Source organism: Belonocnema kinseyi, chromosome 8 (assembly GCF_010883055.1).
Source record: "Belonocnema kinseyi isolate 2016_QV_RU_SX_M_011 chromosome 8, B_treatae_v1, whole genome shotgun sequence".
Lineage (NCBI taxonomy): Eukaryota > Metazoa > Arthropoda > Insecta > Hymenoptera > Cynipidae > Belonocnema > Belonocnema kinseyi.
The window spans coordinates 86,748,968-86,760,425 of NC_046664.1; positions in this window are offsets into that span (position 1 = coordinate 86,748,968).

Sequence of the window (11,458 nt, forward strand, 5' to 3'; positions counted from 1 at the left end):
ACAAAAAGAACAGAAAATAATCTCTTGTAGTTATAATAATTAGATGAATAGCCAAAATTAACCATAACAATTTTTCCTTTAAAAATACTTATTTTTATCAGTAATTAAAAATTGCTTGTTGCGGAAATTGGAATTCAGCAGATTAAACATTTTGTTTTAATCAAGTTATTACATCAATTTCACCTCTTTCATCCTTCGTGTAATGAATTTCATCATAAGCTCTATGGGTATTCTAAAGTACAAAATAATATTCAAATATCTTGTTTTTCTTTATTATTCTAACTTTTAAAGTCCTGAATTTCAAATTTAATTTATTTTTCGGGTTTTAATTTGAAAATATTCATCCTCAAGCTTTTTTTTATTATATTATCTTTTCGGATTAAAAGCGTTTAGAATTTAATAATTTTGACTTCGTTATTATACAATTCGAAATTTAGAACTTTAAAATTTAACAACTCCTGAACATGATTTTAAGCATTCAAAGATTCGGTTTTTATTCGATCGGTTTTTATATATAATTGTATAATGAAAGCAGGTGCCCATTAGACATGTGTTATCTCCTACGAATCAGCAAATAAAAGGCTGTAAACATGAATAAAGATGATTCAAATATCCAAGTACGTAAAAATTTGCAACCTTGAAAATATTAAAATTAAGATGATAAAAATATTTTGAAACATATTTTGTCAATGCGCAGAATCGGGGCGCTTATTCGTCGATTTTAAATTAATAAATTTTTTTTTCAAGATTTGCATGCGCTACAATTACAAATATTTACGTTTTTGATGTGCAACATTTTTTTTTCCTAATCACACTCATGTATATGCTGATAATTTTATCTTTTCTAGGATTCCAACTTTAAAAGGTTTGAATGCGTGTTTTGAAAGTATTCTAATTGTCGAGTTCTCAACTTTGAAATTGTTCATTTTTAAAAACTTAAGCTTGAAACTATTTCTTTGAAAGTCTGTTAATTTTCATGGACCTTGTTTCGAGATTATCTACCTTCAATTCTAATTTCCTTAATTTTAAATTTGAAAGTTTTAAAATTATTGCCATTCTAAATATCCTTTCCTGAAACAACGTCTATAATTTTGAAGCCCTTTAAATAAGCTGATAATCCCAACCCCTTTCTCTTACCACGTCCGTACGTTTAGACTTAAGCATGTTATAAATGTAGATATTCGTACGGACAGTCCAGGCATTTAGACTGGGCTTACAATAAAACATATACAAATTAGATAAAGCCTTCAATTATTAATACACTAGAAAACATCAATCGTGCTTTTAGTTTATTTTGTTCAAGAGAAAATTAATTTTTAATACTGGTTTAAAATAGTACACAAATTATTATGGAATTGTTAAAAATCTTTTCATAAACTACGCCAAACAATTTTGTATGCTTCTTCGCTCCTCCATTGCTAATTTTAATACAGCAATTTAAATTTTGCTCGTCTCTAAAGTAGTTTTTCAAATGGCTTCTAAATTCACTACGTTACAATCATTATAATTATTTGAAGTTCTGGGATTGGATCTGAAAATTTCGTTCATTTTGAGGATTTTCAACTAATTAGTGTTTCAGTAGTATATTTGGTAATATCTTATTTTACAAAATTACGTTAAACCTGCAAAACTTTTTATTTAAGTATTCAAAACTAAACCTTCAAATTTAATTATTAAAAGTAAAACTTTTCTAATCCTAATTATCTAAAATTAAAAATTAAATGTTAAAATATTAGAAAATTTTCAATTTTGAACTCATACAAATGTTACAATTTATCAAGGCCATACCCAGAAAAATTAAGGGGGGGAGTATGTAACAGGAGACAATTGGGGGAATGGTGAGGGAGGGGGTATGCAGCGACACACGGAAGAGTATATGAGTATTACTTAAATATTTCAAGAATTTCAGGGGGGGGGGGGGTTCCCCCTCCCGCTTCGTGACTACGCTCTAGCAATTTATTATTAATTCGAAGCTTTCTAATTTTAATAAGTTTCATATTGAGGGCTTTGAATTTAAACACTATTTAAAATAAAATGTTCAAAATTGTAAAAAATTAAAAATCGTAGCCTTAAAAATGAAATAAATTAAAATTCAAAATCTCAAAGAGTCTACAATCTCAAAAACGCGTATTGTTTAAAATTTAAATATTAGAGACCGCAGAATCCGGCAAAAAGCAGTTCAATAACTCTTTGACCAGAAATGTACTAAACTTTTCTACGAAAAATCTATACAATCACTTAAAATTTCACAAATATCAAATCACGTGAAATGTAGTGCAATTTAAAATAGGATTGCTTTCAAAGTTTCATTAGTAGGTTTAATTATTTAATTTTTTTAATTTAAACTCAGCTTTGAAATCTTAAGCAACTAAAAATTATAAGCGCTTGAAATTTAAATTTGTTGACAAACACATTTTAAGCTGATTGATTTTTAACATAAATTAATTCATGATTTAAAAAATATAACAGTACTTCTAGTAATAAAAATTGAACAATAATTATTTTAAAACAGTTTAAAAATAGTAGAATTTAAATTTTAACGTAAAAAAATGTAGTTAAAAAACTTTAATCATTCAATATTTGATATTTCTAACTGAAAATGGCTTAAAATTATATAATTTTAAGTATTACGAAATTGAGTCATCATTCAATTTAGAGAATTGAAAATGATAGCCTGGATTTATTTTTTTGCCAAGTAATCTTTGAATAATCCATTTGTTAAATGTTAAAATTTTGTCGCTTAACGACATTTAAAATAAAATTGTTAAATTAAAAAGTGTTTAAAGATTTGTATTTCAGTTTTTATTACTTCAAATAAGGACATGTTTATCTTTTAAAAGTTTAAATATTATAATTTTAATAGACGTAAATATCGTCATGATAACTTGTGAATCTCTTAAGAAAAAATCATAATTTTAAAAATTATTTTTTATTTTTAAATTTTGGTCGAACCGAGAAATTGCCTGGGATGAATTTATAAATATATTTGGAATGTACTGAAAATTATTTAAAAACTTCTTCATATATTCAAAAATGATTTTGGGTATGTTTTGAGCATTTGGAAATCCTTTATCTTATTTTTTAATAATAAATAATGAAATAATAAACTGTCAGATTGACATAATGGAAGAAGTCGCGAGACTCCGAAGGTTTTGGTCAACCTAAAACCCAATCCATTGCCAAAAAGGCCCAAAAATCCATAAAAAATGCTTATTCATCTTACAAAATTTAAGGATGAATTCGTGTAACGCCTATTACGATAGAATCGCATTTTGTAAATTGAGCTATTGAAATATAAAACAAATTTGGGATAGCCTATGAAACACCCCTGTCACCCTTTCAACAGAAGTAATTGTATCCACTTTGGGAGTTTTTTTTTATTAGTTAGGGAGATTGTCATTTTCCAAACTTTATCGTGATAGTACAAAAAAAACAAAAGTTAAAATTTTGTTGCAAGTAAAATTTGCAGTTGTTAAAGTTTATATGCTATCTGGCGAAAGTTTATCCTACGACGGAATAAAAGCGATCGTCTGCTACAGCGTCCTAGGTAGCAATGGGAAAACGGCAAATTATGAGTTAATTCGAACTATAAATCAAGACACCAGATTTTAAACAACACAGGAGAACAAAAATTAATATTGTTGCAGGTAAGACTTGCAACGGTTAGTAATTGAACATACTTTGGCGAAAGTTTCACCGTGATAGCTTGTGTCCAATTGAAAAGCTTCATCAATATAATTTGTAAATCTTGTTAAAATCTACTAAAAACAACGCTTTAAACTTATGGATCTGTTAAAAAAAAAAATTGCATATTTTTGAAAATTATCCAACTTTTTTAACTTTTGTTAAATCGAATTTAAAAATGTCATTAGGGTAATTTTCAAGTCTTTTTGACGCGTACCATAAAATTTGAAGCAATTTCTAAAACTAATAAAAAAATTTTATTCAAATTTTGAAAGAGCTCAAACTTTTTGAATTTTTTCCTAATCGAAAAATTTAACTACATAGTTTCTAAATATATTTCATATCTAGTAATGAATTTTAATAAAATTTTGTAATCTTTAAGAAAAATATTTTTTTTCTAATTTTCTGAAAATTTTCAAAATTTTGAAAAGTATATAACTTTTCTAATTTTCACCGATATTCAAAATTTTATTTAGATAATTGGCAAGTCTTCTGACCACCTATAAGAAACTTTGACGAAAATTTTTGAATTTAAAACTATTTTTTTTTTCAAATTTTGAAAATGCTCTAAATTTTTTAATTTTAGTTGGAAATATCTGATTAAAGAACTGAACCTTTATTTTGGGAACCTTAAGAGTGAGTGCCGAAACCTAAAGATCGGTTAAAAACCAGAGATCAAAAATTTGGACGATTACAGTACATTCTCATGAATGAGAATGTAAACATTTTGTTCTTACTGATATATCTCCTCTGAAATAAATTACACTATTTTATGCGAATTAAAACTTATGATACCATTTAGCAAAAAGCGCAAAAAGCAACTGAGAGATGGGAATCCTCATTTCTCTTGTGTATAGTTTATCCAGCAAGGTTCATTTTTGTTCCGGTGAATCTTGCACCTGGAATCGATAGAAACTTTATCTTTCATTTTTTCTGTGAGAGATTTCAGCTTGAAACAAATCAAACATTACATTTTCTAATATCTAAGCATTTTCCGGGGTTGTTTGTATTCTAAATTCGAATCCGTTTGTTGAATTAGTCCAGGACTTTTCGTTTTAAAGTTATTTCGATTTTTTTACAGTATACAAATAGTCATTTTTTCAATATTGAAATCATAGGGAATTTTGGGCTAAAGATTCAGTTTCAGTGCTTTAAAAAACGTTTGGAATCACCTACCTAGGTATCCGGATCAAAATTATTTAAAATGCCAGTCTATATTATTTAAGAAAACCTGTTTTGTAAATTAGATTTAAATGTAGAAAAGTTAAAATGATTAAGGTGTACAAATTCCATCCTTTAAAATAATGTAAGGTATTTTGTTTACCAGGTTAACTGAAATGGCTTTTCTTATTCTTTGTAAGGAAAGAAGCACAAAAAGTCAAACACACGAAAAATACTAATTTTTTGTTTGAAAAATATTGAATGTTGTCATAAATATTTCAGAGAAAATAGAGTTTTTCACGATCTTCAAGCCTATTATAAAATTGTATGATATAAAAACTTAGAAACTCTCTAAGTCACTTTAAAGTACGTCATTTTATCCCAAAAGAATACGTGCAGAAATAATGTAAAGTGCTTTCGATTACATTATTCGGCATCGCATTTGGTACACCTGAACGAAATTGTGTCAAGATATCATCACTAACAAATGTGTTACGTCAGAACAGCTGTTATTCGGTAACAAAAAAATGACTATATTATGTGAACAGTTTTTATCAAAACAAAATATTTTCCTGGTAGATTTTTGCATTGTAATTAAAATTTGGAACCTAATTGTCAATATTTTTGCAGCCAAATGCTCTCCATTAGGTTCGGTCGAAAAAGAAAATTTTATGGATTTAAAATATTCACAGTTAATAAAAGATTTTTATTCTAGAAGTAGTTCATGCTTAAAATTCAGTCCGATAAAAAAATAATCCAACTATTGCAAGCGTATATTAAAGTTTTAAACAGCGAAAAATGCAAAGTTTATTATATATCTGATAAATTTTCAATTTTTATGATTCTGACCTACTTGAATCCTACATTGAAATCCACAATCATAGTATTAAAAATGTAATAAAATTACACATTTTTCGGCAAATTAAAATATTGAAAATGACACAAACAAATTAGAAAAAGCTTAATTTTTGGCTGAGTTACTTGATCGAAAATATATATACACATTTTTTATAAAAATGAAAAATTTTATAGCTTTTTCTGTTTTTTCTGTATTTTACTTTCTCCAAAACATTCTGCTATAATTAAATATACTCTGAAATATTAGTGGAAATATATTTTAATACAATTTTATCAATAAAATTTGTGGAATTATTTCAAAATTACAATTTTTTAGTTACTTTACTATTTTAATTATTTAAAATACATAAAACATATCGAAATGTCTGGACTTTTCGAGACTATTATTATTAGGGAATCACATTTATGAATCCTCAAAATAAAGATATTATACAAGGCTAAAATAAAAATACTGTTGACGTTTTGTGAAACCGTTGGAATTAATTTGAAATTTGAATGTATTCCAAAAAAGCCAAAGCAAAATGTAGAGTTTAATCCGTTATGGTCACACCTCCGAAAAATAACGGGATGGTCACAGGAGGTCCAATGGACCCCACCGTAGCTTCATTAAAAATGTCATAAAAAATTTAATTTTTGAGATAAAGCAAAAAAGCGTACGGGGCTCTACTCTCAAAATAGTACACTTTTATGAAAAAACTAATTTTATAGCGAGGTTTGAAAAAAGTATATTTATTTTAAAGATTAAAGTGAAAATTTTAGACGAAACTTGTAAAACGCATGGTATAAGTTTGAGCATGCAAAATAAAGTGATAAAACTGTTTCATTTAAAAATGTATTTAATTCATGGATAATTAAAATAAAACAGTGAAAAATCTTATTTTACAGTATAAAAATATTTTTTTATCGTCTCCGAAACCACAGTTAGTGCAAATTGGCATGCGATGCCCATCGCACATAAGTCGAAGACCAGACGTACATTAGGTTGTTGTTTTTTGTGCTTCTTTCTCTTGCAAAGCGGACACCTTTTTTGTCGGCAATTCAATATAGGTACACATACACTGTTATTTACATTTCAAAATATACTTTTATACACAAAAAATGAATATTTTAATTTAACATTTTTGCCAATTTTGTCGCACCATGGTTACACGGGGTCTTTTGGAACCTCCCAAAAAATGTCTACATTAATCGATGCCTATAGGCAGACTGGAGCCACGCCGAACGTTAAAATTTCTCGAAACTTGTTGCAGTACCTTCAAACAATAACAAATGGTCCCACAGGTTTAATTTTGAAATTGCACTTTGATGGAACTTAACCGTAAAGTTTGCGTGCAGTTCTTTGGACCCCTTATGACCACAACGAATTACAATTTTTTAAAGTGTTTCAAGGATTTTGAAAGGTTTAAAAATGAAACAACAATTTTCCTGAGATACCTGGTAAAATTTGCAATCATTTTTTAATTAAAAAAGTAGTTTAAAAAAAATATTAAAAAAAAGATTTTAAAATAAACCCAGGTTCACAACTGAACGGCATTTAATTATAAAAGTTTCAATTGAAATGTGTCAGAAGCTTCCATTTTATGTGCGTAAATTATTCAGGGTTTTAATAAAAAAGAATTTCAAACGTCAATTTTAAAATTCAAAATGTTTCCTATTTGAGTGTTTTAATTTGAATTTTAGTTTGAATAACTTAAAATGAAAACAATTTTAGATTCAATCAAAATGACCGTCAAATTTTTATCCTTGAATAAAACGACCACCCTGATATTGGTGTACAGATTATGGTGAATTCTTTATATGTACAGTTTTTACTAGTTAACAATAATACGCTCACTCCCAGCTCTCTGTGAATATAAACTGTAGAGGGTCGTGCGACGCGACGACGCAAAGGTTCGCATGCTGAATGCACTGACTATGCTGACTGCTCTCTTGATTACTCGCTTGACTGCTCGTGATTGCTCACAATCTCTCGTTGACTCCTACTGACTCGCTCACGAGTTCGGAATAGTTTTTTAATAGATTTCTGCAGATTTCACTCGATTTTTACTCATTTTAAAAGATAGGATCTTTTTCAAAAGATCCACTCAGAATATCGCTAACTTCAGAACATGTCAAGAAAGTGTTATGATTGTTACATTTGATTTCATACCAATTTCAAGGTTCATTCCCCCGAAAGCTATATAGAATATGTATCGTGGAAAAATGATTTTACCAGAAAAATTAGTAGGATAAATATTAATAAAGTTTACGCCAATTCTAGTTAGGTCCTTTTTTGTCAAACGGCTTCAATTTTGATAAATAATTAATTGTAAGAAAATCAAGCCTGCATACCAGAACAGTAGAAAAAAGAACCATTTTTTTCGAAGTTGGCAATGTGTACGTCCTAAAAAAATTAGTGCCTTGGCTCTAAAATAAGGAATATACGTGTAAATATGAAATTTTATGTAGCCACTAAGGCCATCAATAAAAAAGGGCAGTTACGTTCTTTTGCAAATTGTATATCAGGTTCATATTGATTAATGTTATGTGAATTATTTTATAACGTATATATCTTATTATTATATAGTCTATTATACTGGCGTTTTTTTGCTTTCATTTTCTTAATGTCTTCAAAATGCATGTAGTTAATTTTGATACGTGTCGAATTATCTTCTTTTACAACACCATAATTGTACATTATTTAATGAAAATTATTTAACCCATTTTAATGGATAATAGAAGGAACGAGAATATTTTTCACATTTATAGATATTATATTTTCATATTAAATATTGTTTTTTAAATACATTTTGTGAGATTCACTTATATGTAAGAGAAAATAAGCGATTTATAATGGTGGTTTCAACTGCAATTGCTTATAATACGGTGGTATCATTTTTAACGACCATACAAGTGGTATGTAAGTCAAGCTAAATCTGAAAAATGAGTTTCAATATAATGCAAATTTTTACCTATTCGATTTCGCGATATTGTTAAAATCATATGACTTGCATGTTTTAATATCAAGAGTGGCTGAAATATATATATACAAAAAGTACATTGATTTATAATAAAAATCATCAATATATTCCAATCACCTTCACACCGTTTTTCGGATTATATTCTAATGTGATTTTAATATCAGTAGATTTGGTTAAAGTAAACAGTTCATTTTATTAGTTCGAGACTCTATGCATCACAAAAACCGTACATATCCCAAAAATATTAATAAATTCTGTTATGCAAAAGCAGAGCATCTTTTAATATTTTAGCGGATTTAAATATTGTGTTTTATTTATATTTACGGAAACCCATTTGACAATATGAGGGTCTTTTTCTCGAATTCTGTTCTGTTTTCTGTGATACTATCAGTAACTTATGGTGACCATCTGAATTTTCCAAAACCGTTAACTCAACCAGATTCCGCAACAGGAACTCATAATTCCTTGAGTATACAATTTAGAAATATATTTATATTCTAGCTGGCCTATAAAATAACCGGTCCAGTCTGAATCATTATAGAAGCTAAAATCAGGCTGTATGAATGCGGAGAAAAGGATGAATCAAAGATTTTTTACGACTAAAAAATTATTAATAAAATTGACGATTATATATATGTTTTATTAAATAAGGATGTCATCGTATTTTTTGAGTACATGGGCTGACAGAAGGTTACCTTCCAAGATCGCTTGTCTTGCAAAATTCATTTTCAATTTAATAAGCTGCTATTAACAGTAATGCCTAATTCTTTTAGTAAATTAATTTAATTTTATAATGCCAACATTTCAGCGTCTTCGTAGGTCTATCGCAAACGACTAGAACCAAGTTTCCGTTGACGCTAACAAAAGTGGCTGTAGAACAGCGTACAGTGGAGGACACATCTAGTTTATTCAACATTCTTTGTAGGTCTTCGATAGACTCTGCCATAACAACCTTATCATCTGCGAACGCTAACCCACATACTCTTACTGTTTCGAGATCCACACCCTCTTCGTCGAAGAGAGCCATTCTTAAACACTTGTCCATAAATAATATAAATAACCATGAAGACATAACGCATCCTTGTCTAACTCCTTGAATAATATCGAAACAGTCACTCAGTTTCGCATTCACTCTTACACTCGCTTTGCTACCTGTATATATTGTTTTTATAGCTTTTAGGAGCCATCCATTGATTCCATACTCTTTCAGGACTTTCCAAAGTTTACTTCTATCTACCTTGGCAAAAGCTTTTTCTAGGTCAACAAATGCACAGAAAACTTTTTCCCTACTCTCAAACTTTTTTCTGTTATTTGCCTTAAGCTAAATATTTGATTCGTACATGACCTTCCTGGCATAAACCCACTTTAGACTTCCCAAATTTTTGCTTCTGCTATTTTCATTACCCTACGAATAAGTATTTTTGAATATATTTTACTTACGGTGCTTAATAAGCTAATACCTCTGTAATTATTGCACTCGCTTTTATCTCCCTTTCTCTTGTATATTGGTACGATAATCGCTTTTTTCCAATCGTCTGGGACATCTCCCATCTCGAAACATAAATTTATAAAATCGCACAGTCTATGTGGTGTTAAAGTTTAGATTTTAGCGCCTTTAATCGTACTTCTCGTGGCTTGCTATTGACCCACCATCTACTGGTCTTGTCGCGCTGGGTTTAACTGCTCAAGTGGTTCTGCGGGGCAGTCGGCCCGGTTGTGTAAAACGATCAGCACGTACATTTGAATAAAGTATCTTTTACTGAAATTTCAGCCTTTCATTACTTTACTTCCTTCAACAGGTTATGGGGCCCAGTACCCAGCTTTATAAGTTTTAAAAGGCTGTAAGTTTAATCCGCGAAACGCGAAGTTATCCAGTGAAATATTTATCGTTGATCAGTCTCTTCCTCGTGTGTGCGCAGTTTCCACGAGAGTGAAAATGGCGGAAGAACAAATCTCCGCAAGACACTTAACGAAGTTTAACGGCACGAACTTTCAATCCTGGAAGTTCCAAGTAAACTCATTGTTCATGCTTTATGGAATCTCAGATCTAGTGGATGGCTCAAGACAGCAACCCGCTGACCCGACTTCAGTCGAAGGTAAAGCCTTCGTAAAGGACAATGCGAGAGCCATGTTCTTGATTTCGTCGACTCTGGAAGCCTCTCAGCTCGAATGCTTGCTTACATGCACTACAGCCAGGGAGATGTGGGTTAAACTGAGTAGCATTCATGAGCAAAAATCGGCTGCTAACAAATTGCTCCTCACGCAGCGTTTTCATGAATACAGAATGAATCCAACCGACTCTGTAGTCCAGCATGTCGCAAAGGTTCAAAACATGGCAGCGCGACTCATAGATGTTGGAGAAAATATCTCAAACGTTGCCATAATGGCGAAAATTGTAGCAAGTCTTCCATCAAAGTACAACGCTTTGCAAACAGCCTGGGATAGCGTACCTACAGAGAACCAGACTCTAGAAATCCTAGAAGAAAGGCTCATAAAGGAAGAAAGTCGTCTAATGGCAAACGACGAGTGTTATTACTGCAAGAATAAAGGACACTACGCCCGAGAGTGCCGCAAGAAGAAACGAGACAACAAATCCGACCAAGAAAGCAGCGAAACGAAAGACTATGCTTTTATCGCAACGTCTCTCAGTAACAGCTTTGAGTCATCGTCTCAAGGAAGGAACAATATTCCGGCACGTGAGCAGATCGCGCGGCTGCTGAAATCTGATATGAAGGATGCCTGGCTCGCTGACAGTGGGGCATCTAGACACATCACTTATCGTCGCGAGTGGTTTA